Source organism: Microcebus murinus, chromosome 1 (genome assembly GCF_040939455.1).
Source record: "Microcebus murinus isolate Inina chromosome 1, M.murinus_Inina_mat1.0, whole genome shotgun sequence".
In the NCBI taxonomy this organism is placed as follows: domain Eukaryota; kingdom Metazoa; phylum Chordata; class Mammalia; order Primates; family Cheirogaleidae; genus Microcebus; species Microcebus murinus.
In genome coordinates, this window is record NC_134104.1 from 109388556 (window position 1) to 109415392 (window position 26837).

The 26837-nt window shown below is 36.5% G+C and overlaps 1 protein-coding gene and 1 pseudogene across 3 annotated transcripts in view; one reads left to right on the forward strand and one right to left on the reverse strand.

Annotated features, from left to right (window-relative positions):
- The window catches only part of AGTR1 (angiotensin II receptor type 1), a 43438-nt gene extending 19211 nt beyond the window's left edge, over window positions 1-24227 (reverse strand). The window contains exons 1-3 of one of the 3 annotated variants that reach the window (XM_012782822.3): window positions 23817-24227; window positions 16524-16572; window positions 15889-15973 (exon numbers count right to left, since the gene is read on the reverse strand). The gene's annotated coding sequence lies outside the window, so the exon portion shown is untranslated. Of the gene's footprint in view, window positions 1-15888; window positions 15978-16523; window positions 16573-23816 lie in introns of those variants that run through there. The other 2 variants (XM_012782821.3, XM_076004727.1) reach the window with 2 other exon arrangements.
- A 1543-nt stretch (window positions 24228-25770) lies between these two features.
- LOC105881229 (large ribosomal subunit protein eL38 pseudogene) lies at window positions 25771-25982 on the forward strand (annotated as a pseudogene).
- Window positions 25983-26837: the final 855 nt, after the last annotated feature.

Below are 26837 nucleotides of genomic sequence, written 5' to 3' on the forward strand. Positions count from 1 at the left end.
ACATTAAATACTTGAATTACATCTCTGATTGTTAGACATCCCCCCCTTCCATTTCCACATTCAAAACCAATTCATGGCAGAGTAGTTTGAGGAAATGGGAAACACAGAGTTGTGATGGGATGGGGATATTGCCCACCGCTGCTTTCATTAAGCCAGGCTGCCCAGTCTGCCTGTGTGTGAAACTGGCTTGGTGTCTGTGAAAGATCTCAGAATGGCAGCCTGGACTTCACCATTTCTCCCTTCATTGTTTCTGCCCGCAACTTATTTTCCCCTTTTCATTTTTCTATACTATAAAAGATACTATTATGATTCTTAGAGCTTTTGCTGCTCCAAAGTGATGTCTCCATGTGGGTGAATAGCATAGAATCCATGATGTTTGGGTATTCTTGTATATTACTTTGACATTTATTCAACAAATAACATCTAGTGCCCAAAAGGTCATCAGTAGTGAAAGGGACTGAAACAATTTCATAGAGCCACACTGACTCAATGGCCCTGGTTATATAGCTGATAAGGAGCTTAAATTTTAAAATATTTTAATAAGTGCTGCAATGTTTATTTTTTAATGTTTCATTGTCAATGAGTTTCTGAAGTGAACTTTGCTCCATGTATGAAATTACCTGCATATTTATAAGAGTACATTTGTATTTTTGATACTAATGTATTTTCTAAATTCATTCATTGCAGGTTTGGGAAGACTCACCAAAAAGTGCATGAAGAGAACATATCTGCTATTAATTAGGCAGATACACTGAGGGAGAGACAAAGGATTAATACTGGATGAATATGGAATGTTTCTGATTAATAGTAACACTTGGCTAGCATATTCATCGTTTGGGATTCTAGCCCTAATAAAATTTCCTGGACAAGTTGATTTTTCAGCTTTATTGAAAACAAATAGCTTAATTCTCAGTAGCATATTGCAAATTCTGTAAAAGGACAACTTGTATATTTCAGTTAATTGCTTGGTTGGCTGGAAGAACATAGTTCATGATTTCATGCATAGTATATTGGATGGGAAGCTGAAAATATGCTAACTTCCATATTAATTGAAAAGATAACATTTTATGCTTTTTAAAACTAAAGTTTAAACAAAAAACAGATGTAAACAGTAGTCTGATGATGTAAACTTCCCTGTGACTAACTCAGAAGGTGCCATATTGAGGACTGTTGATGGCTGCTTCCCTGAGGGGCTCATCTAGAGTGGAGAATCCGTATAGAAAGGTGCTGGAATCTGCTTTATGAGCCAGAGACAGGACAGCAGGAGTCAGAGTGAGATGGAAAAGGGGCTACATAGTGGCAAATCCCCCTCTGAAGAGGAAGCATGTTTCTGAGAGATTTAGCATTAAGTATTAATTATTAGGCGACTGGGATAAAACAGAATCCAGGGGAGAATATTGAGGGGTCAGTGGAATAAACAGTCTCAGCATCTGAAGTCCCAGTTTGAATTTTCATCTTAGATATAGTTTTAATCTCAAGAAGTTCAGTTTTATTCTTTTTTTATATCTTCCATGTCTCTATGTAATGCATTAAAACTTTCATCTAGTTTCTTGAACATATAAAATCCAGTTATGATAACCACCATTTAATGTCCTTGTATAATAATTCTATCATCTGTGCCATTATTGGGTCTGTTTCTATTGATTTATGTTTCGTTTTACAGGTTACATTTTCCTGCTTCTTTGCATTCTCAGTAATTGAAAATGAATGCTAAACATTGTGAATTTTACTTTTTGGGTATTGGATGTTTTTCTATTTCTATAAAAATTCTCCAGTTTTGTTCTACAAAGCAGTTGAGTTACTTGTAAATAGTTTGATTCTTTTGAGTCTGGCTTTTAAGCTTCATTAGGTGGGACCAGAGCAACATCTAGTCTAGGGATGATTTTTTTCCCCATTCTGAACCCAAACACTTCTGAGTATGGTACCTGATGCCCCATGAATTATGAGTTTTTCTACTCTGGCTGGTGGAAACAGGAACTGTTTTGTGGCTCTAGATGATCTCTGGGGCTTGTTCTCTCTATTCTTTTTGGGTGATTATTCACTCATATGCACTGAAACACGAGGGGGACCCCTTGCAGATCTCTGGGATCTTTCTTTCAATTCTCTGGTAGTCTGCTTTCTGAACTCTAGCCTCCTTGGACTCTCTGTCCTCCCAGATCCATCTTCTCAACTCAGGGAGACAGCTGAGCTCTGTCTGAGTTTGCCTTCCCTGTGCCATGGCTGGAAACTCCTTCTAGGTAGTGAGCTGGGGCAGTCACAGGGCTCCCTTCATTTGTTGCCTATCCTTCAGGGATCACCGTCCTTTGTTATCTGATATCCACTGTCTTGAAAACAATTGATTCATGTGTATGTCCAGTTGTTAAAGTTGTTTTAGGTGGGGAGGTCAAGCAGAAGTCTCTGGGTTTGAGTTTTCAGCCCTACATCTTATACGCTATTTAATTTTGGAAGAAATACTCAGACTCTTCCTCCTCTTTGCCCATTTATAAAGTGGAGATAATATTACAATGACTAATTAATGGAGTCACATAGGAGAAAAATATTATAGTCTATACGATTAGGCAAAGGAACATCTACACACTCAGAGTGGGCTTTAAAAAAAAAGACTGGAGGTGAATGAACCTTCTCTCTCCCTGCTAGGAATCACCTGAGCTCTTTTCTCTTGCCCAAATAGGGATATTTGCCTTATTTGTTGCCTTCTTGCCAATTAATGACATTGTCCTTTAACTTCTGGGCCTGCTTGTAAAGGGGCTACAGGACAAAAAGACAACTTACCTCTTCCCAGAACACACGAGGCAAATAATAAGTTTAATTAAATATTTTTGCCAAAGCTATACCAACACAGGATGATAGTGCCATCAGCAGAGTCTATGTAATTTGCAGCAATAAAAATCTCCTTTTTTTTCTTATTTATATCTTAATTCTAAATAATCATTTTCACTAAACTATGAAGTAGGAAGAATACATGAAATTATTAATTGAGAACATCTGCCCACAATTATAAATATATGGAACTCAGCTTATCATCAGTACATTAACATTTGAAAGGAAAATGATTTTTTTAAAAAGCAAAGATGTCTTTCTCTGGACATATTAAAATTCCAACTTACGAAAGTAGTAACGTGAGTGAAAAAATAATAAAATCCTATGGCTTTTTTATTGCATGTTTATTTAGGCCAAACCAGTATGAGGCAGCTAGATTAATTACTTTTATACTGTTAAGTACTGTACATAGTTAATTATTTCATCTAAGTTGTGTCTGAGCCAAACCTGTGAATTACTATTCATGCAGGGCAATGATGATAATTTATGTACTCCCTCCATGCTACAGCTTGTTAATATATTATTTTTGATTTGAAACTGGATGTTAAAAGTTTGTAAGAGGCTTTTAAAGACTACCCCATGACATAAGTTCTAAAATTATGGATTTCAAAATTAAGGTTGACAACATGCTATGATAGGAAGTTATTTAGATGATGGAATTATAATAGATTTGGTCTGAAAAATACATTCCCCTATTTTTTCACTCTGATCTGTTGACTCTCGTGGTTTCACCTTGTGCTTTTAAAATTCTGCTTGATTTCATGATGTGGATATTCTCTGAACCTTTAGTCATTTTTCTACACATCTATGACATGCAAAAAACCTGATCTCACCCACTCTCCCAAGGTGGCTAATCAGATGTTTACTTGTGGCTGCAAGTGCCCAATAACTCTAAGCACTTAGTGAGGTGCTCACGACTAAGCTAAAGAGAGGACACAGAATCTATTTTCAAAATGTAAGATCAGCTTTTCAAAACTGCAGTAATGGGATCCCAGAGATATAGGTACATAGTCAAGCGAAAAAGAACTTTAAATGTTTTATAAATTTAAAAATTAAAATTTAAGGTAAAAAAAGAAAACAAAGAAGGAATCAGTAAAAACTAAAAGTGTAATTTAAAGAAAAGAGAGTTGTCATAGAGCCTGCTTGCTGCTCCAGGTGTGGCCCTGTAGAAGCAGTATGAGCATCACCTGGGAGGTTACTAGCAATCCACCCCACACCCACTAAGTCAGACTCTACATTTTAAGAAGATTCCCCAGATGATTTGGGTATCCATGAAGGGTTGAGAAGCACTAGCCCAGAAGCACATTTAGTAATCACTTGGACTTACATTTGGAGCAAATATTTCCCTCTCATGTAGAAGAGTGGAAAGCCACCACGATCACTGAGCCCTCCCCACTGAAGTCTGGCTGCCCATGGACAGAACCTGAGAACGGGACAGGCCAACTGGGGCTCCTGAGATTCTGTTTTCATGGGGAGCCCATGGAGTATAGAGGAAGAAAAGCCCCAATGAGGCAAAACTATGTACAAAGGAAAATAAAATGTATTGTACATAATGCAAATATGTCAGCTCCATTCATATAATCTTTCAGAGGAAAAATAACACAGATACTGACTTTTGCTGAGACTTTGATGAGAGGGTCCTTGCCTGTTTTAGAGGAATTGAGCATCTAAAAGGATGGGGAGCACTCCACCTTCCCTCAAAGCACATTCTTACTTTTTTGTTTCTAGGAAATATGTGAATTTTGCCATGTAAATAATTTCAACTAACTTTTCTCTTAAAATGCAGGCACTTTCTGTACAATTTCCTTTTCTTGCAGAGGCTTTCAAACTGTTCAACCACTAGAGGTCTGTATTACCTATTTTTTAAAAATGTAACTAAATGGCTGAGATTTTCAGCTTTCAATTTCAATAGCTATTTCTATGTTTTAAGATTTAAAGTCTCTTTAAGACATAACACCAGGGAATAAAAATCACAACACTTAAGAAATGAAGGAGAAAATCTAAAAGGAACCCTTCCATTTGGAACAAGACTGAGATTGCCCTGCTATTTCTAGTAGAGAGGGCTGAGTACACCTTCACACTGTTAAACACAGAAATCAATGGTCAGTCACTAATCATGGGAACAAAATTTATTTTCTGCAAAATGCCTATACAAAATAATTTTCCCCCAATATATTTAAAGGTCTCTAGTTTAAATTTTAAAGCATTTATTTTCCTATTGCAACAAAAGAAAAAGTAATTGAATTCTCATTTAGTTCATTTAAAACAACAATTTTACTACATTTATAGGGCTTTTAAATAAAATGTTCTTTTATTGGTCATAATTGATTTAATTGGCTTAAAAATTAATGTCCTTTCAGTCTTACTTTTATAAGGCCCTAGTATGATTTTATAAACTAATTCATGAGCTTGAGCTTGACTAAAGTTATAACAGGAATGACACTTGCTGGTGGTACCTACTGCAAGTTGGTTCTCCAGGTTTTCACTGTGCTCCATGTTTGCTTAGAGATTTTCAGAGTAGCCCATTTGGGTTTGCTCTCTGCCAGCAGCAGCCCAGGCTCTGAGCTTTCCAGAGCCTTCCTGAACATGAGGTGTCCATTTAATGACCATCCCGATTAGAACTGATGAAACCTTTCCATAGCATAGGGAGCAGGCCTCCTAAAGCATCACACACTCAGACAGTCACATATTTAAATAGGATGGTTGAAAATATTAGAGATTTAAAAGCTGCAATTTACTGAGCATTGCACCAGAGGTTTGGGATTCTGATGCTAGATGTTCATAGATTCTAATTACGCCTGCATTTGGAGTAAGTGGCTACATTTGTTGCCAGGCAAGGTAAACTGCTAAGACGTTCCCTTCTTTTAAAAGGCATCATTGCATAATGTTCCTGGCCTGTTACACCTCTAGAAACATAAGCAGGTCTAGTGTGGCTTCCCTCTCAGTCTGTCACTTTATTAAAACACAACAATTTGCAAGTGTTATTTGGCAGATCAGCTGGGTTCATTTCAAAGGCTAATATTTAACAGAGGGGAAAATAACCCATTCCAATCCTGTTAAAAAGTGTTTTCTATATATTTGTGGGTAAATTGCCTAGTGTTTTATATAGATCCGAAAGCCAGGATTTCAGAATAATTTTAGTAATGTCTTGCATTGCTTGTCTACGTAATCAAAATGATCAATTCTACAAGGAAACTAATTCACAGTGCAATAATTTGTACTACAGACCAACTTGTTTAAAGTAATGGAGTTTTTCTTCATTTTCTGTGGCATTTCTGCAACCTATGGTTGGTGGCATATGAATTAACAGTTTTTATCATTGAAATGTGACAGAAAAATATCTGCTTTACTTTATACTGAACATTTCATTCAGAGTTCCTGACTCTTCTATTATTCAAAAAGATGTGAGCTTATACTTGCACACAATATCAGTATAAACCTATAATTAAATAGTAGCACAGTCTTTACTTACATGAAAAAGAATGCTACTATTGTAGTAGATAATTAACCAGTAATAGTAAGACCTTAGGCTCTGGTAAATTTGGTCGGTTATTGCCAGGAAAAAAAATGGTTGGAACCAAGGAGGCAGAGTCAGTCCCAAATTCAAGTCCTGGCCCTGGCACTGGTTAGCAATGTGAGCACTTGAGGCTCAGTTTCTGTGAAGAAATGGAGCCAATAACAGAACTTAGCCTTTACTTTTTTTGTTGGATTAAATAAGAAAGTGCAGATGGAGTGCCTGACACTAGTAAGTGTCCAATTAATATACGTTCCTATTATTTTCTCTGATCCTTCCTACCTTCCTGTATAAAATGGCACCATAATGCAATGGTAATAATCATAGTTAGCTCTAAGTGTTGCTGTGAATAACAGAGACGATTGTGTGTGTGAAACAGGGCCTGGTTAGCAGTTGCTTCCCTAGCTCTTCTCCCAAAGCTTTTACCCTGAAAACTAGATCACAAGTTGGGAGGGTTTCAAAGATGATTCATTCCTGGATTTGAGATTTTTATTTTTATTTTTTTGAATAAGAAGACTGTCCCATTTAGATTACTTTAAGTCTCATTTTTTTTCTGATCTGGATGATATCTTAAATCTCTGACTCTACTAGACAAAATATTATATTGAAACAAGCAATGAGACAAATAAATCATTTACAAGGCAGTTAAAAAAACTGCAGAAACTGTTTAAATTCAGGAAATTAAAAGAAAAAAGTAACCTTGCTTAAAATACTATTTCCAACTCTTTCATTACTCCACCCCTGATAATTTAGAGATGTTTGTTTTCTCCAAAATGCTGTATAGTATCTCCTTTCAGTAGAGATATCTGTGGGAGAGGGGTTTGAAGGAAGATGTGATGAACTAGCTTTTTATTAGGGATAGATTGCTGATTAAAATTATAGACATTCTTTTAAACTCAACTCGCCTCCCCAATGATGTTGGGATTTGGAATTACAAATGTCACATTTTGCAATGAGTACTAAAGAGGAATGACCAGATATAACATACAACTAAAAAGGCTTTGCTCATAGGAGTAGAACTAGACTTTGGCAGTTTAGCTTTTATGCAGCAATTTCCAAGGACACACAGCAGTTACAAAAGAGGGACCCGAACAGAAGCTCAGGTTGGTTTGAACCAGTTTTCATGTTTTTGTGTGAGAAAAGGAAAACTCCTTGTTTAAAGTTATGGGTTGTATATCAGAGGTCCCCAACCCTTTTTTTGGCACCAGGGATGGGTTTCATGGAAGACAATTTTTCCACGGACCGGAAGACGAGGATGGTTTCAGGATGACTCAAGCTCATTACGTTTATTGTGCAGTCAAACCTCTCTGCTAGCGATAATCTGTATTTGCAGCCGCTCCCCAGGGCTAGCACCTCTGCCTCAGCTCCGCCTCAGATCATCAGGCATTAGATTGTCATCAGGAGTACCTAGCATGCACAGTTTACAGCAGGATTTGTGTTTGTATGAGCATCTAATATTGCTGCTGATCTGACAGAAGGCAGAGCTCAGGCGGTGATGCGAATGATGGGCAGTGGCTATAAATACAGATGATGCTTCCTCTGCTTGCCAGGCACTGACCTCCTGCTGTGTGCTTGGTTCCTAAAAGGCTACCAGTGCTGGACTGGAGATTGGGGACTGCAGTTGTATATTCTCAGAATGTTTCTTGCAGGGCTGATTTTACGGGATGTCAATAATATAAAAGGTACTGGGAGATATTATAAATTCCTATATAGTTACAAATAGCTATATTTGTACTATTAATCAGCCCTAGGCCCTGGAATTCTACCAGAAGGTCTTTTGGGGTCATATTTCAGTTTAGAGGGCCAGCCACACACAGGCAATTCACAACTGAACTTCACATCTCTCTGTCAGCTCAACACAACTCCATTTCCGGTAATCTCCTTTTTAGTTCTATGAGACCAGGGCTTTTATGAAATAAGTATGATTCCATCGTGGGATTAGCAGAGAATAAGAAAGTGGGTATAGCTGAATAGCTCTGCAGAGGAGGACATGGTGCTAAAAGTAGAGAGCTCTGAAAAGGACAGGGCCGTGCTGAGGGCCACCCTACCCCTTTGCTAGCTTTGCTTAGACCAGCAGTTTTCTGAACATGATTCAGTTCAATTTGCTAAAAAAGCATTTTGACATGATAAAGTTTGGGATTAAAGCCATTGCTACATAGTGATTAGGTATACAGCTGTGATCTGAGTTTAAAAAGTTCTGGATTTCTATCAGGATACTAGTTGTTTGTAAGTTATCCAATTCACAAACTCTCTAAGGCCAGAGAAGTATAAAGATTAAATTAAATAAGTTATCATATATAAAAGGTCAGCAAAGTCACAGGTTCTCATTCAATGATAACTATTTTTAGAGCAAAGGACATGTATAGATGAATAATACAAGGGTCAACTAAGTTTTTTATGGTCTATGTTTTCTGATATTAAAATGCTTTCTAATAATAGCATTTAATTACTAATATACTCAAACTTACAATAATCTGAAATGCAATTATTAAAGTCTTATTTGATAAAAACAGTGATGATAAGAATAATGGCATTTTTAAAAATCAGAAATCATATTTTCAAAACCTTTTAGGCCACAGAACTTCCCAGCTATTGAGCTATTACTTTTTTGAATAAAGGAAGTTGCACTTTTTTTCTTATTTTATTCATGATCACTTATGTCTTATTCTTGGGGAAGTCTCTAATGGAGGCCTGTGAAGCAGCTGGCCAATTTGGGGGAGGCATGACATCACAGATGCTTGTCTTTTCCTTCGTCCCATCTGCTGGAAATAGTAACTAAATCCTTTGCATAAGCTGGTAGGAGAAGGGCTGTAGAAAATCAAATTAGCAGGGGAGAAACTATTAGTCTTCATTTTCTTGTTTCCAACCTGCAAACACAGATTGTTAAATATGCCTGTTCCCTAATCCTCATTAGGAAATCTTAAAGAATAGCAGGACAGGAAAAAAGCATGGGGATTATGAGAAAACACTACCACTGAAAAATAACACAAAGCCAGGATTGTTTCCTCTTATTCAGACTATCTATATATTTTTTAGAGTTAGCTGATTTGAAATTTTCCATTGGCTAATTTTATTTCTACTTATATGTGGATGGATGACACATACACAATCCCAAATGTATCTTTTTATTTAGAATTTTCTTGTTGGACTTGGGATAAAAAATTTAAATGGAATAACCAGTATATTGAAATTATTTTGCATTGAGTAGTATCCCTAGGACTTGTTTAAATACATTGCTGTATTTATTTAAGAAGGCAAAGCATTCATTAAAAAATAATCTAATGGCAATGCTGTACAGCTCTAGCTCTCTATTACTTGAAGAGTTTTATTTTCAGGTCCAGAGACACAGGATTACAGGTCAGTGATAGGCAAAGTGTGTTTGGAATATACCAAAGGCACCAAATGTGGTAATTGGATGTCCAGAAGGAATTGACATAAAATGCAGGTTTCTAATGATTAGAGTTAGAATCTGCCACAGAACTAGCCATTGAAGACTAAATCATGGACCTGACTTTTTTTTTAATCTGCAATTTAGGGAACATTTCACTGCACTTCAAAGCATTTTAAGCCTTTGAACCATTTGACTTTCTAAATTCTAATTCCCTTCTTCTAGCATTTATTCTAAATATGTCTCTAGTTCCTAATTGTCAGTTCATTCCCTTCAATATGTGGTATTACTATTTTTGTCCACTCTTCTTTTGTGGTTTCTAAAGATACTGGTCTACTTGCTGTGCTTGAATAGCCAGAATAGTGCTGCCACAGGCCCTTTGGATTTGCTGTATCCCCTGCCTGGAGGAATCTTCTCCCAGATAGCCACATAGTTCCCTCCTTCTTACTAAGGAGGCTTTCCCTAAACACCCATTTAAAACTATAGCCCCCTTCACTCTATTTTCATTTTCATGTCATCCTACATATATAATATGTATACTATTTTACTTGATTGTTTTTATATATAATAAATATATTATAATATTATAAATGTATAATATTTTACTTGATTTTTTTTCTGCTTTATGCACTATAATGTAAGGCCTATGATGCCAAAAATTTTTGTCTGCTTTGCTCACAACTTTGTGCTCAGTGCTGAGAACAGTGACTGGCATGCACTGTTCAAAAGATACTTATTAAGGGAATCACAGTAGAATCTGTTAAAAATTGCAGTCCTAAATAGGAATACTTTGTGCTTAATATCATCCTCTTTCAGAAGGATTCTTACTACCATGACGTTTCTTTGATATTCCTATTTTAGAGTCAGAGGAAAGAAACTTTAAGGTTACCTCATACGTGCTCAATAGCTAACTTCTAGGCCATGATAGTTGCAAACTGAAGTGCCATTAGGTATTAAATTTGGGCAGTTAAATAAATCTGTGAAGTACCCGATATAAGGCACTAAAGAGTGGTGGGGGTCTGTGACAAATAGTAGACAAATAACATATATTACCCGACTTAACAGCACTAAAATTTGAAAAATAAATTTAAAATATATCCCTGTCTGAACAAAACCTATCTGTGGTTTCAAAGCCCACGTGTCTGCCAGTTGCGGCCAATAGGATCAGGAAGACATTTCTAAGTCACACTGTTTTTTCCACTTCTTTTCCATCTGTACACTCAAGCTTGGTATCTGCCTGACTATGTCAGGATGGAATACTCAATTGATCAAATCTAATTACATTTGATTCCCAACTAAATTGTATATCACCTTCCCCTCTTGTGAGAGGAATGGCTCCTCTTGGGTCCTCAGCATCTGATTATTGCAAACCTAATTGATTTGCGACATTTCATTAATAAAGTTAACTAAAACTAATTATACATATTGAGTAAAAGTTTCCTGTGAAATGAATTTTTCTATTTAGCTTAAGGGTTCTTAATTGTTAGACTGAATTGCTGAAGAAGGTTGCAAAATTACTTCCTCTTGGGAGACATATATATCTATATATTTTTTCCAGCCAATATGGATTGATAGATGGTGACACCATAGAAACTACAAAAGAAAAAAATTTGATTAAATATGAAAGTTAAAGATATTAAAGCATCCTCCTAAGAAAATAAAATCATAAAATAGGTTACACAGATCTCTTTATTTTAAGATGTTAAATTAGTTCTGGTAAATTGACCACATTATCTTAAGGAATCTAAAATAAATTCAAAGTTTGAAATTTATTCACATTTATTATCTGATTTTCCTTTACTTAATTGGTGCTTATTATATTTCTCACTCTTAATTCAGGTAGCATATTTTGTCTAATCCATCCATCTAATTAAATTTAAATTCTAGAAGTCCAGGGGAGCTTCCTACTACTTCAATTGTCCCAAACTCAGCTGATGCATTATGAGCCAATATTCACAGGACCACTTTCAACATTCCCTATTAGTTCAGTTGTGTATAGATAAACATGCTATATGTGAAATGAAGACTAGCATCCATTATTGGTTTAGAGTTGAATAAAACATAGTGTGCCTATTACTATCGTATAATAACCTTACATATCACATGAGAAGCTGCAATCATTAATGACTCAAATTTGTATTGCTTTCACTTTGCCAAAGCAGGTTGGATTTCTTGCTTTGCATTGTTAAGGAAGACAGTTATTTTGTCTCTCTGCTCCATACACTGACCCCACTGGAAGGACTAGGAAACCACAAAATGCCCGTCTTATTTTTACCCTTTGACCCAGGAGCATCACTAGGAGCCAAGGTGGAGGCTATAGATCAAAAGACAGCTTTTACCCCCTGCTTAGTTTTTATCTACAGTGGTTGTTTGTTTTTTATGGTGCCTGGCCTGTGTCCAGATTTATTTTGGCCTTGCCTGGATAAGAGGAGGAAGAAGCAGCTCTTGACTGGACTATGGACTTGCAGTATCACATCATTCGTGTTGTCCAATGCCTCTCTGTGTGAGTCTCATTTGTTCAAATTCTGTTATACAAAGGCATCAAAGACTTGGTTCCAGATAAATGATTATCTTCCACCCGGTCTTCACTATATTATTACATTTCTGAGATACCCTAGACTTTTCTGGAATTTTAAAAAATGACTCATATATCTAAATCTTTTTAAGAGTCTTAAAAGGAAAAACAGGTTGAAGGGAGAGAATGATGACACTTTTGATGTTATCTAAGTTTTTCCTGCCAGCAAAACAGAGGATCTAAATTTAGAAGCTAATTCTCTGAGCTCTCTTAATTGTTAAAAATATTAATAATAATCTAATTTGAATTATAACTTACTATATATTCAGGTATATGTTAAGCATATCTAGCAATATTATTTAAGCAAAGAAATAGTTATTGTAAATAAACTATGTGAATAGGTTATTTGGAGCAAACCTGTTTACCTTATAAAGCAAGCTCTATTTTTGTTTATTTAAAAAGGAAACACAAATGGCTATCATTTGCCATGCCATTTTTTCCCCATTGGTAAGATTATGGGATTAATATTTAAAAATTCAAAAATTCCAAACTAGGTCCAAGCTTTTATTATTTATGCTTTCATTGAAAATGACATTAATACTATGTGTGACATGAGTGAAGGGAATATTGGCTGAATATTTATACCCCTTTCTCACAGCTAGTTATATGGCTATTTCAAATCCCTGATGCTTTCTCAAAGAGAAATTTGCTTTTATTTTTTTACCTTGTGTAACACACAACCATTAGACTAGGAACCAAATGTAGATGAACTACTAAGTATAAGTGACTGGAAAAGTGATTGAGACTGAGGTTTTAGTAATGGGATCATATTAGTGGAAAATAGTGACTAAGAACTTTAAGTATGTACTATTACAGGGGGTGATTATATTAATTAAAATGAAAACAAACTACTCTTATTTGTGATATATGTATAATTTAAATAACTAGAGAGATTTCTCATATCATGTACCTTTTCATAGAAAAATAAAGTATTCTAGTACTCATTTTGTTTGGCTCTCCAATTGCTTAAAAATGCAAATCAGCTTTAGTTAATACAATTGAGACATATTTATCATTGTCGAAAAACTACATAAAACCTTACAGAGGTAAAGAATAAAGAAGAAAGTACTGGCTCTTAAAAATGATCTTACATCTTTTCTAATTTTGCTTACTGGAGATGTCAGTGATGCAGGTCACCAAGTCAATAGCCATTATTTTAGTCCTTAGTGCAGTATAACCATGGATACCTCTTTTTACAACTTTTAAGACAGCAAGAACCTCAAACTTTGGAGGAGTACATAAAATACTTAATCCCATATATTTTAATATGCAAAGAAGTAGGAAAAAGCAAAAGGGACCTGTGAAAGCAATATACCAGATAAGCTAACACTAAGAAAACTGGAATTTAAAAATATTTAAAATTTTTCAAACAAATGTAAAAAAGCATAAATTTCTTATCGAGTGGCAATAAAAGTCCACTGCATTAATAAATTCATTTATATCAATACTGTTCAATAGTATTTCTATGATGATAGAAATGTTCTATATCTGTGCTGTCCACTGACCACATACATCTACTGAGCACTTGAGATGTGGCTAGTACAACTAAGGAAGTGAATTTTAGGCTTATTTAACTGCAATTAATTTAGATGTAAATTTAAACAGCCATATGTGGTAATGGCTACCATATTGGATGATTCAGGTCTATAGATTTTAAGCCATCGAATATGGTTCTTTACATAGTCTTTTAATGTACAAATCAGGTTTTCCTTATTTATCCTAAGTAGATTGCAGCATAAATGCTTTAGTCCTATAAAAAAAAAAGCTGTGCAATATTGTTTACACACCACTGGTTTAAATCATTAAGAGATCAGAGTTCTCTAGTTGTAAGTTGGTAGAAGTTTTAAAGGGATGCTACAGAGTTCAGAAGGTCCTTCTGCAAACACTTTGTTTTGTTTTGTATTTCAGTATAGTGCTCACAGGTCAGGATGGGGCCTGAGAGATTATTTTACAGGAAACTGCGGGCAAAGTTGCTAGTTAGTGGTAGAATTGGTATAGCATCAGTGCTTTAACAAACAAAAAGGAACTTCTTAGAATTATGTTTTGCTTATTCATCTGAAACGTAAAAGTTTGAAAAAGTTTAAAATTTCACAGACTGTTTTCTTCTATATTTTGTTATCCCTAAGCAAAATATCATAGCTATCTTGGAAGTTTTGCTACAAATGTGTGACTGTTATTAATAGAAACTGAAGACTCTGAAATCCAGGAGAAAGGAGGCTGCTCCAAGAAGAATCACTTTCAGCAGGAACTCCCTAGATGATCCGTCCTACTATTTCTGCTGTAGGGCTAACGGTATCATGGAGAAGGCTCCTTCTGTTCAGCACTCTTAAGATGTAAAATAAAGTGTCCTGTCTTTGTATTGTCCTAACTAAAATACGTATTTTAATGCACTGTTTCCAGAACTGGATTTTTGCCGAAAACATGTATATTCCAGAGTTCCATGTTTAACTCCCTTTCAAAAAACAGGAAAAAACAAACAAACAAACAAATAAATCCCTGAAGATATCCAGTGACAGAACTCTGTAGAATGTTACTATTTTCATCTTCAAGATTAAAGCAGTCCTAAACTGTTTCCTAATACCACCAGTGTACACTGCCTTCCAGAAAATGGTTCCTACTTGCCAATCTAGCAAAGAAAGATAAAGCTACCTCTAATATTTATCTACTTACCCAGCACCTACCTATCCTACTCCCCCCAATCCTTTGATAAAATGGAAGCACAACATATTCAGAAGAGGACGAGCTATTCTTTTCCTTTTCCCTAGAGGGGACTAAGGAAGCTGGTTTGTTCTTTGAGCTAAGTTTTTGTTAGGAGAGAAAAAACCCTACTAGTTAGTTAAATCCAGGACTCTTTTTATGAAAAATATCACATGGGCCCCTGTGACAGGAGGTAGACAGCCAAAGCGGTCCTGGCTAACTCTGATGCTGTCCTCATTAGGTTCTGAGAGCATTTAATGCCCTGTTGTGTGACTCTATGCAACTCATGCCTGCCAGGGGCTAGCTGCACTGGCCTTGGACAGTCCCTCCATCTTCAATTTCATGTTGCTCTTTTTCCTCTATCTGATCACTGAAGTAAGGCAGAAGTTTGTAAACATGAGACTTTTAGACATTTGGGTTTTCTGAAGGTGCACTGGTCAAATTTTAAGATTTATGCTCTTAAGGCTCCTGGAAGTGAGTGCTGGGGTATCACAGAGCCCCATTCTCCCACGAGGGGACTGATGAGAGAGCACAGTCGTTTCCCTTCTGGTCCTCCTAAGTCCTACATAGCAAGAAGAACACTGCTCAGAGCAATCACCTGTAGCTACGAGGATCCTTGTCAAAGGGTTGCAAATTTCTCACATAGTTTATATCAGTATATGAATGGAAATAGTTTGGTGATTATGACAATTTACATTTCAAATCACATAAGTACATATGCTCTTAGTGTGTATAATTCAGGGGATGGGGTAAAACTGCAATTTCCTGTTTTTCTACTTCCTCTACTGCTTTCACAGGACAATGGTGTATGTGTGACTCCTCATGTTATTCCCACTGTTAACACATTAGAGAAAACTGCTGACAGACACAGTGCTGTAGATGTAAGACAATTACCTGGTGCAGACGTTCTGAGATGGCTTCAGTGACTTATTCAGATCAAGAACCCAGCCATTTTTGACCAATTTATCACATATCAAACCTGGAAAAATAATATTAAAGTGATTCACTAAACATGGTCAGATTTTTTTTTTAATTTACAGAGTAATCATTGACACTGTATCTTAAGATTGGTCTTTGCAGAGAATAAAACCATCCCGTCTATATCAAGAACTTATTTTTCCTGTATAAAATTAGATTGTATTTAAGTGGCCATCTCAGGATCTTATCCTCTTCCTGCTTATGTCAGCATTTTCCCAAATCCCCTTGTAGATGATACACACCAGGGAAAGACAAAAAGAATATTTTTGGGGTAAACTAGTGTAGTCTTCTAAGACGCTTCTTTCTGTAGACACAGTTACTACCAATAAGAAGTATAATGGATTTGACTTTTACTTGTAAATCTACAGTTAAACTTTGTTAAATGATTCTACTTTTGTTTTAGTATAAAGCTTATACAAATGTTATGGTACTATACTTTTAAAAAATACCCATTTTAGAAAATTTTGAAATCACATAGAAACAAGAGAGAGAGAGAGAGAGAGAGAGAGAGAGAGAGAGAGATTGAAGAAAAAAATCATCCCTGGTCTTACCTCTCAAAAGATTTTAAGATTTGTTGTATATTTTTCCTGGTCTTCTTATCTGCACCAAGAACATGCATGAATTTCAAAAATGTATAAGTGATTGTACTCACAAGGAAGCACTTACATAACTAAATTACTTTCACTAAGATATCAATAACCCAAGACAGACTTAACTAGCACCTTGACAAGAATCTGCCATACACATACACACATACAGGATCATACTTATGATTAATGTTTTAAACATTGATTTTTTCACTTACCTTTCCTTTCCATTAAATATATTTAAACATATAAAATATATATGTTATATGTGACATTATATATTTGTGTAAAATATATAATGACTGTATAATGTCCTATCTTATGGCTTAATCTAATGGGAATTTAAAAGAGTAGGAATAGATGTGTGCTCTCTCAAAAATCCATTCTGATAACTCAGTAAACTAAAGGCCAGGACATAGTCAAGAAATCACTACACAAGAATCACAATCAAATTCTTTTTCATTTCTGATAAAGCGGCAGCAATTAACTGTGTAAAGATTAAGGGCTGGGAGACACAGTGATACAACGTTTTATGTGAAGTGACATCATTAGAATAGAAAAAGAGGTTATTAAAGCTGGGCTAATGGAACATTCTTATTCTAGAGGCACACCATGTAATTTAGAAGCATTTGGATCAGGTGACAGGAATTTGAGTCAAAAGTGAAAAAAGTGTATGTGCTGATAAAATTGTAAATATATGAAGTTTACTATGAAAAATATTGTGAGATTTCTAAAAATCTATTTAAAAAAAAAACTGGTGCAGATTATATTCAGCCACAGTCACAAATATTTGGGCTTAGTGAAACCAGGGGACTCTAAAGGGCCATAGGGGATGATCATTGGTACTTTATCACTTATTAGCACTAAGAAACTGCCTGCTGGGTGTAGGATATCTCCCCCATCTGGTACTACTTCCCCTTCCCACCCCCCACTACGTGGCATGATGGTAGTCGTGGGTTGATTTTGCCCTAACTCATAACTTAAAAGTTAGACGCTGTCTTGTTTGTGCTGCCTGAATATCTAAAGTTCTAGATCCAAGCAGTTGGAGAAATTCTGTGTCCTAGGAATGTTCCAACATCACTGAGAAAACTGGCTGCTCAGTCCTGTTGGCACACCTCTCCTCTCAAACACGGTCACCGGGAACCCAGACTCACTTGTCTTTTCACTGGCATCAGTGGGCAAAACAAGAAATATTCAGCATGATTCAACTGACGGATGTCAAGAGAATCTACATGCACTGGGAAAAATAGTTCAAGGACCAAATCATTTGAGCAGTCACTGGCTTAAAATAAGCCACCATTTGCTTGGAGACTGACTGGTTAGTAACTACATTAGACTACAGTTTTGTAAACCATGTTTGATTCTGCTAAATAAGCATTTCTATTAAAAGCTGAAAAAGCAGTACGTTGGAATGCTAAACAGTCTACATGTATGTAGAGAACAACTTGTTCAAGAGAAAACTTACTTTATAGCATAAGAACACTAAAAAGCAAACAGTGAATTTTAGATAAGATATGGGAAAAATAGAGAGATCAAAAGTTAATTTTTAAAAGTATGTCACTTTTTAAAAAGAATATTTATTGAGGTATAATTGATATACAAAAATTGTACATATTAAATATATATTTTCTGAGACAGAGTTTCACTCTGTTGCTCTGGGTAGAGTGCTATAGTGGCTTCATCATAGCTCACTGCAACCTCAAACTCCTGGGCTTAGCCTCCCGAGCAGCTGAGACTACAGGTGCACTCCACGATGCCTGGCTAATTTTTCTATTTTTAGTAGAGACAGGGCCTTACTTTTGCTAAGGCTGCTCTTGAACTCCTGAGCTCAAGCAGTCCTCCCGCCTCAGCCTCCCAGAGTGTTAGGATTACAGGTATGAGCCACCACACCTGGCCTTAAATATATATTTTGATGAGTTTGGACAAGCTGTCATATTTTTAGTATTTTTCACAACAACTAAAAGAGGGAAAATCTAGAATTTTTTATTATCGTGGTAAAGGCAAATGTTACAAGCAAAATGGTATAAGTCTTGTTCTTTTTAATGAGGGAAATAAGACTTGATTTAGAATTATAACTTCAAATCAATTTTCAAATAATTAGTTGTCTCTAAAAAGTAGGCAGCCTAGTGTAGAGCAGCTAAGAGCACAGGCTGTGGAATTAGAATTCTTGTGTTTAATTCTCAACTGTATCAGTTACCACATTTGGGTAAGCTACTTATCTTGTTATTACTGAGCATCCCAATTTATAAAAGGGGAATAAAGCAGTGACTATCTCACCACGATGTTGTAAGAATTAAATAAAAAACACCATTGAAAGGATGAACATTGTGTTTGGCACATTATATGTGTTCAATAAATATTAGCATTATTAAAAATGTTAGTTTATTAAAAAGCCAAGAAGATAACCTTTAGGTAGTCATTCTAAGCAAGCCATAAGTGCTATACACTGTGGTTCTCTAATTTAATATCCATTTGAATCTCCTGGGGATCTTGTTAAAATGTAGATTCTCATGCAATGTGTTCAAGTAAGGTCTGAGATTTTGCATGGCTAACAAACTCCTGGGCAATACCCACGGTGCTAGTATGTGGACTGTGACACCTGAGCTAGCTGTGGATGGCTGCTCCTAATTTGTAATATAATGTGTCTCAAAAGGAGGAATGAGGAAAGGGGCACAAAAGAAGGTGTGAGCAACCTATGAACAGATTTAGTATGTTCCCCATGGTATTCTAATATTCTTGTCTTGCCTCCCAACACCTTAGGAACCAGTGGTTTGATATTTCAACTTTTATTCCTTTTTTTCCCTTTCTTTATTCCTTACTATTCCCTGGCCATTGCTGCTTATGTCAAAAAATGTTATTAATGCTCAGTCCCTCAATTAGCAAGACTACTTTAAATCATTTTATGGTACGTAACAGGATAATACACCTAAACGAGATGAGAAAAAATGATTTCTCTAATATTCTCTTCTAAAACATAGGGATCTGAAAATGTATTTAACACTTTCCATACTTTTAACCAAAAGCAAACAAACTACAAACAGGGAAACAAATGACTTTTGTGAAGCATTTAGTAATAGAAAGTAAGGATACATTAAATGTGGCCTATACTATCAAGGGAGTTAAAATCCCATGAGAAAGGGAAAGGAGCAGTGGTTACTATAGAAGTGGCTGGAACCAAACAATGTGATCCCTTTAGACATACTACCAGGGCAGGACAGAAAGAGGGGCTGTTTTAAAATGGCTTCCTACTTCCTACCCCAGTGGCACTGGGACTTATTAGAGACTCATATCTAAGTATATGCTTAGCTTGGTCAATCTCTTTCTAGAGCAAAGACTAAAAATTCTCTTGCATATGAAAAGCAAAATTATCTTTCAAAATATTTTAGTAACAAAGAATTCATTATATAGTGTAAATGCAGTGTGACTGCTTTAGTTTACATTATTCTTATGGCTGAATTTAGAATGATCTGCATTTGTTTTTGTTTGGTTTGGTTTCTCAATAGGTATATCTTCTAAATGTGTTAAGTAGAAATAAATGTCTAGAATCTGTCAGTTATTGTCAGAGTTATTTTTCTCTACCCAAGAATATTTTAAATTGTGGTGCTTGTCTCACATACAGTTACTTTTCTAACATTTAAAAGTTTGGAAAATCGGTAAGAAATGACTATGCTTTGTTTTTCATAACTGGCAGTGTGCCTTTCTATTTCAAGACCTGGTTCTAGATGTGCTTAAAATGCAAAATCATAGAATTAATAATCCTTCAGTTTGAGTCAATTTTTATGTGATTTTTTGTTCATTTTATATACACATAGGATTCCTTGATTTTCACCAAATGATGTTAAAATCTTATTTAATTCAATGGATTTAAGTCCTCTGAATGGCTACCTGCAGAGTAAGAATATCAGTAAATACACATATAATTGTGTACTCTTTAAAAGAACTTATGATTGCTCATTTGCTAAATTTCTTTAGATATTTTCTCATCCTATATTAACCAAAGCTCCTCTTATCTACTTTGGAAAATGTAGAACATCTGCTATGAAGAGATAGAATTAAAATCAGATAGCAAATCTTTTAGTGTTAATACAACTACAGCCAGTAACAACATGCACTTGTCATTTCTATGACTATTCTAAGCATATACTTTGCTTTCTGTTTTCACTTATCAAATTTGTCATTAAATTAATAACTAATGAAATATCTGGCAAATGTATAATTCCTATTTTTTTTTTTTGCTATGATCCAGTGTATTTTAGAGCCCTAATAGGATAATGGTAGTCACTTGTCAAATCAGTTGAATATTACCTTAACTCTCTATAGCTACTCCTTGATTTAAAATGGCTTTATATATTAAGCTATTAAAAAGTTGATTTTTGGAAGCTAAAGTTCATTATTTTAATAAAATAGAAAATGTGAAGTGATAGCTAAATTTAGGATAGAAATTAATCAATATTTACTTTTGTTTATTGGAGATTTAGTATACTGCTTAAATACGCACCTACATGAAAAGAAATATAGACCATGTAATCCAATGACTAGGCAATTTTGAAAGAGAAAGCTTAGAATGATTTTGAAGAAAAATAATAGCGCTTTCCAGTGGTGATGCGTTTTTAAAAGCTGATCTGTCCAGCTTGCCAGATAACATGGGAGGAAAGTGCTCCTAAACTGGGCTTGGATACTTCCTCATATTTGTTGCTCTGGCTCCATATTTGTTTATTGCCACAGTGTATCTTCAAGACAGCTTTTTAATCTTTACAACACTTAGACTTCAAACTTCTAAACAAAATTCTTAATTTGCTAGCCTGCTTGCGAGACTCTTTGGCATTCTCCAGCCATGACGGAGCAGGAAAAGGACTAGGTAAACTAATAAACATGGGGCTAGAAGGCAAGAGTTTGCATTAAGCAGCCCAAACATGTAAATGTGAAGAGTCGCTATCTTTGTCTTTGTAACAAATTTGAAAGCAAAATACTGCTTGAAAGGGTACTGTCGCAGCACAGATAAAACTATAGGAGACCTGCAACTATGAGTTTCAAATTTCTTCTCAGCTAAGGATTTTACCTGGGCTTTGGGTAAGTAGCAGATAAAACTTTTATTCCTTATGTTCCCTCTAGCACAGGGGAAAATTAGTCATTACTGTGAATTAGCCATAGTCATAACAGCAACATCAGTAATAAGTACCAGCAGGAGAAAAAACAAAAACAAAATTACATACACACATAAACACATAATTTCAACCCCAAACTAGAAAGAAGAAAAAGAAAAGTAAAAATCTTGAAAAATCCACAAAAATCCTGGTTTTTTTTTGAACATTTCCCCAGAATAAGGGAGGAAGAGGAAAGATTTAAGCTCAGAATACCGTAGGACAGTGAGCACTGCCACAGCCAACAGTGACTGAAAGACATTTTGTAAATCTCATGGAAGACAAGTCTTCCATTGGCATCAGTTGAACCAATGAAAGAAAACCGATTTTCTTCTAAGTTGGATGTTGGAACAGTTGATTCAGTTTAAAGTCAAAGAAGAGTAGAACCAGAAATCAAGGTCTCATGATAGGAGCAAAGAACAGTGAAGTCAGGGGAAAAAGAGTAGGGAGAGAGAGTAGATAACAGACTTGAAACTAATAATCATGAAACTTTGGCAAATGTTGAGGCTTAACAACTTTAAGGCTACCCCTGAGCCTTAAATCAGCTTATAGGAACTGCCAACCATAAGGTAGGGAGGGTATGAACACTTGGAGCAATCACTGAAAAACCTAATGTTTGTCCAGAGCACATAATTTAACAGGAGAGTTAGACAGTTTTGAAAACTGTAAATATCTTCTAATAGGATAATCATTTTGGCCTTTTAAAAAAAGCAATAGCCAGGAAACACAAGGAATCAAAGAATTTTGTCACTGGAGGGGACCTTATAAACAGAAACTCGAAGTTCAGAGTTGTTAAATAATGTTCCAAATAGCACACGGTTACTTGTGGGAGTCTCCATTCCCTTTCTTCTGTGCCTCCCTGCTTCTGCACTGTCAGGAAGGGTGGTGGAGAGGAAGGGGAGGGTACCAAGGCAATCCCAGGGAATCCATCACAGGCGGAGGACAGATAATCCAGGTGGGGTCTTGATAGCTGAGGAAACACTAAAGAAGACAAAGGAAGCAGGGCAATTTTCTAGAGAAGACTTATAAGGGAGTTAAAGCTTATGCTAAGGGGAATATGCCCAGGGCCCTCAGGAGGTAACTATCAAGAGGATCGTGTTGGGGGTGAAGCACCTTCAGGAGGAGACACAAGCTGCCCAACAAAATGGTAGAACAGTAGGATGTCAGATCTCTTGCCTCTCTGTTACTTTCTCTTCTCAGAATGACACAAGAAACAAATGTTGCCAAATCCCAAAAGTCCTAAATGTGTCCCAGGGGAAGGTGAGTATCTAAACTTTCACTGACAAGATAAGGCTCCTGAGGGCCTCAGTGGGTTTTTTAAATACTTAATGAGGCTATTAGCAAACGAAGGTAAAGTCTCCAGATGGGCTCAACAGCCAGGCCACTAACTAATGGTTTCCCAAAGATAACTGGGCAGAAGGAGATGCTTTGGGCAAGATTTGCTGAGGTGTTCTGGAGACCACAAGCAGGCTGGCACTGTGGAGACCCTGAGTTGGACATTTTAAGAGAATTGGAGAATGAGTGCTAGATGGAGGTGGGGTGCAGGAGCAGGACCTGGAAGAGGCTCTGTTCAGTCTTGGAAGCAGAAGACCTACTAAAATCTTGCCTCAGTGCACATACAAATGTGCCCTGGTCACAGCTGTGGAGATTGGGGTGTGGAGACACCCCGCTTCTCCCTTTCCAATGTGATGAATCACAGGTCACCTGGAACACCTGAGGTGGGAAAGTTTGGCCCAGAGGGGGGTGGTGTCCAGTGTCCAGGACCCACCGGTATGGTTTTCAGGGGGAGTTGGGGGAGACGACCGGTTCAGGAACATAGCCTGGGAAGCAGAAGGGGAGGTTGGGGATAGTCTTAGCTTTGCCTCAAACGTAGCACAACTTTTAAGTGGACGCTGGGCAGAGTCATACGGACCTCCCGCTCAGGTCACGGTTAAAAGACAAGCGTTAACTAAAAGCCTGGAGAAGAAAGTTTACTTGGTTGCAACCCGTTTCTATAGACTTCTAACTTCTACTCAAAGGAGTTGGGTCAAAACGGAACGAAATGTTCGGGGCACGCGGCAAACAAGCCCACACTGACCCCTCCCCACACCCGGCCCCCATTCCTGAAGCCCCTCACCTGATGTGGGGACGGGCAGCCAGCTCGGAGGTGGTCTCTTTCTCCTTGGTCCCCGGAAACCTCCTAGCGCAGAGCCAGCAGATAAGACAGCGGGACACGAAACTTAGCACCTCCGCCCCCGCAGTCCCCAGGCCACGTCGTGTCCGGAGCCCGCTGCGCTGGCGTTGGCTCCCGCCCGCCCGCCGCCTCTGCGACCCGGCCGTGCGCCCTCACCGCCCGGGGCCGCGCCCGCCGCTCCCCGAAGACCGCGGGAGGCCGGGCACAGCTGCCAGCCGCGCGCCCGCCCAGGCGCGCTGTCGCTCGCTGCTGCCTGGGGTCTGGCTGTCAGGCGCGGGGATCCTCGGCAAGGAGGAACCCCTGGATTTATAGTGAGGGGCGTTGCTGCTCCGTGGGCTCCAGAGACGAGGCTCTGTTTTGCATTCCCTCCTCCTCTGCCCCGCCCCGGGAGAACCTCCCGGCCCAACCTCCTCCCCCTTCAGACACTGACGGCAGCGGGGATGATGCCGCAGTCACCCGGCGTTACCAACTAGCAGTCCCATCAGCGCGCACCTGGCCCCAGACCCCGCACCGCGAGGGTGGCGGAGGGGAGAGAGCTGAGGGAATAGAAGTACCAGTTTCCATGGAGATGAATATTCCTCCACTTTTTAAATTTTAACTTGGAAAACTTTTAAGGACTAATTAGGGACCTTTTTTTTTTTTTCCTGTAACTGGAACTTTTATAACTCACAGGGTTATAAAATGAAATAATGGACATTTATTTCCTCTTTATTGGCCTGCTACTAGAGTTGCATTTATTAAGATGTAAACACAGAAAAAAATTTTAAAAAAACAAATATCACCAAATCATTAGGGGAGAATTAATATCAATTCTTCACAAACTCTTTCAAAAAATAGAAGATAAAGATCGTTTCCTAACTCATGCTATGAGACCAGTATTACACTGATACCAAAAACAAATAAAGATGTTCATTACAAGAATACTACAGACCAGTATCTCTTATAAGTATAGATAAAAATCTCCAATGAAATACTAGCAAATTGAATCCAGTAACATGTAAAAGGATTATACACCAAGGTGAAGTGAGATTTATCACAGGAAAGCAAGATTAGGCTATCGAAAATTAATTAATGTTTGATAGATTAGTAGAGTGACTATAGTTTACAATAATCTATTGTTTATTTGAAAATAGCTAGAAGAGAATCATTTGAATGTTTTTAGTATAAAGAAAAAGACAAATATTTGATGTGATTGATATCCCAATTACACTGATTTGATCTTCACAAATTATGTGAATGTATTAAATTATTGCTTGTGTCCCCAAAATATGTACATCTATTATGTATCAATAAAAATAAAATTAAAGAAGGAGAAAAATCAATGTGATAAACCATATCAATAAAGGACAAAACTCATACAGTGTTCTCGACAAATTTTAAAAAAAGCATTTGACAAAATCCAAGACCCTTTTATAACACTTGATAAACTACGAATGGAAAGAAACTTCTTCAAACTGCAAAGTCCATTTATGAAAAACTTACTAATATCACACTTAATGTTGAAAGATGATGTTTTCATGTTTCTAAGATTAGGAACAAGTCAAGGATGTCTGGCCTCCCCACTTCTATTCATCTTTGTATTAATACTGAAGGTTCTAGCCAGGGCAATTCGGTGAGAAAAAGATATAAAAGGCATTTAGAATAGAAAGGAATAAAACTCTTTCTATTTGTAGGTGACATGATCTCATATTTTCAAAGCCCTACAGAATCAACTAAAAAGCTAATAGGTCTAATAAATGAACAAGTTTTCAGAGTATAAGATCATTATACAAAAATCAGTTGTATTTCTATATACTAGCAATAAAGAATAAAAAATGAAATTAAGAAAACAATTTGCTTCCTGCTTTTTACTACTTGCTGTACCCATCTTCACCTTCTCCCTGCACACCTTGTGGCTATGTCTGGAAAAATTAAGGAAATCAAGGACTTTCTGCTCACAGCCAGGTGAAAGAATGCCAAATCTGTCAAGATTAAGAAAAATAAGAGTAATGTGAAGTTTGATGTTCAATGCAGCACATACCTTTAGACTTGGTCATCATAGATCAAGAGAAGGCACAGAAGAGGAAGCACTCCTTACCCCCAAGTTTGACAGTGAAAGAGATGAAATAAGCACACACATTCATTTGAATTGTATTAAAATTTTAAAAATTCAAAGAAAAAAAATTTCATTTACCTTAGATCAAAATAATAAAATACTTAAAAATAAATGTAACAAAGGGTACAAAAGTTGTACATTGAAAACTAAGAACATTGTTGAAATAAATTAAATTATACCTAAGTAAATGGAATGACGTTCTGTATTCATGGACTGGAAGATTTAATATTGTTTAAATGACATTAATCCCCAAATACTGTACAATTTAAAAACAATCCTATGAAACCCAAAGCTAGTTTCTTGCACAAATTAACAGGGCTTTCCTAAAATTCATATGGTCGTCCAAGGGACCCAGAGTAGTCAAGACAGTTCTGAAAAAGAACAAAGTAGGAAGATACATACTTCCTGATTTCAAAATTTACTACAAAACTATGATAATCAAGGAAGTATGGTACTGGCATAGGGATATGTATATATATAGGTCAGTAGAATAGAATTGAGTACATAAATTAAATCCTGTGTTTCTGGTCAATTTATTATCAACAAGAGTACCAAGACAATTCAATGAGGAATAAATAGTCTTTTTAACAAATGGTACTTGAATAACCAGATATTCACATGCAAAAGAATGAAGTTGGACCCCTTACAATACCACACATAAAAAAATAACTCAAAATGGATCATAGGCCTAAATGTAAGAGCTAAAATTATAAAACTCTTAATATAAAACATAGGAAACTCTTAAATACAAGAGTTTAATATAAAACATCTTTGTGACCTTGGGTTATGCAAAACCTTCTTAGGTGTAACACCCAAAGCACAAGCAACATAAGAAAAATAGATAAATTGGATTTTATCAATATTAAAAG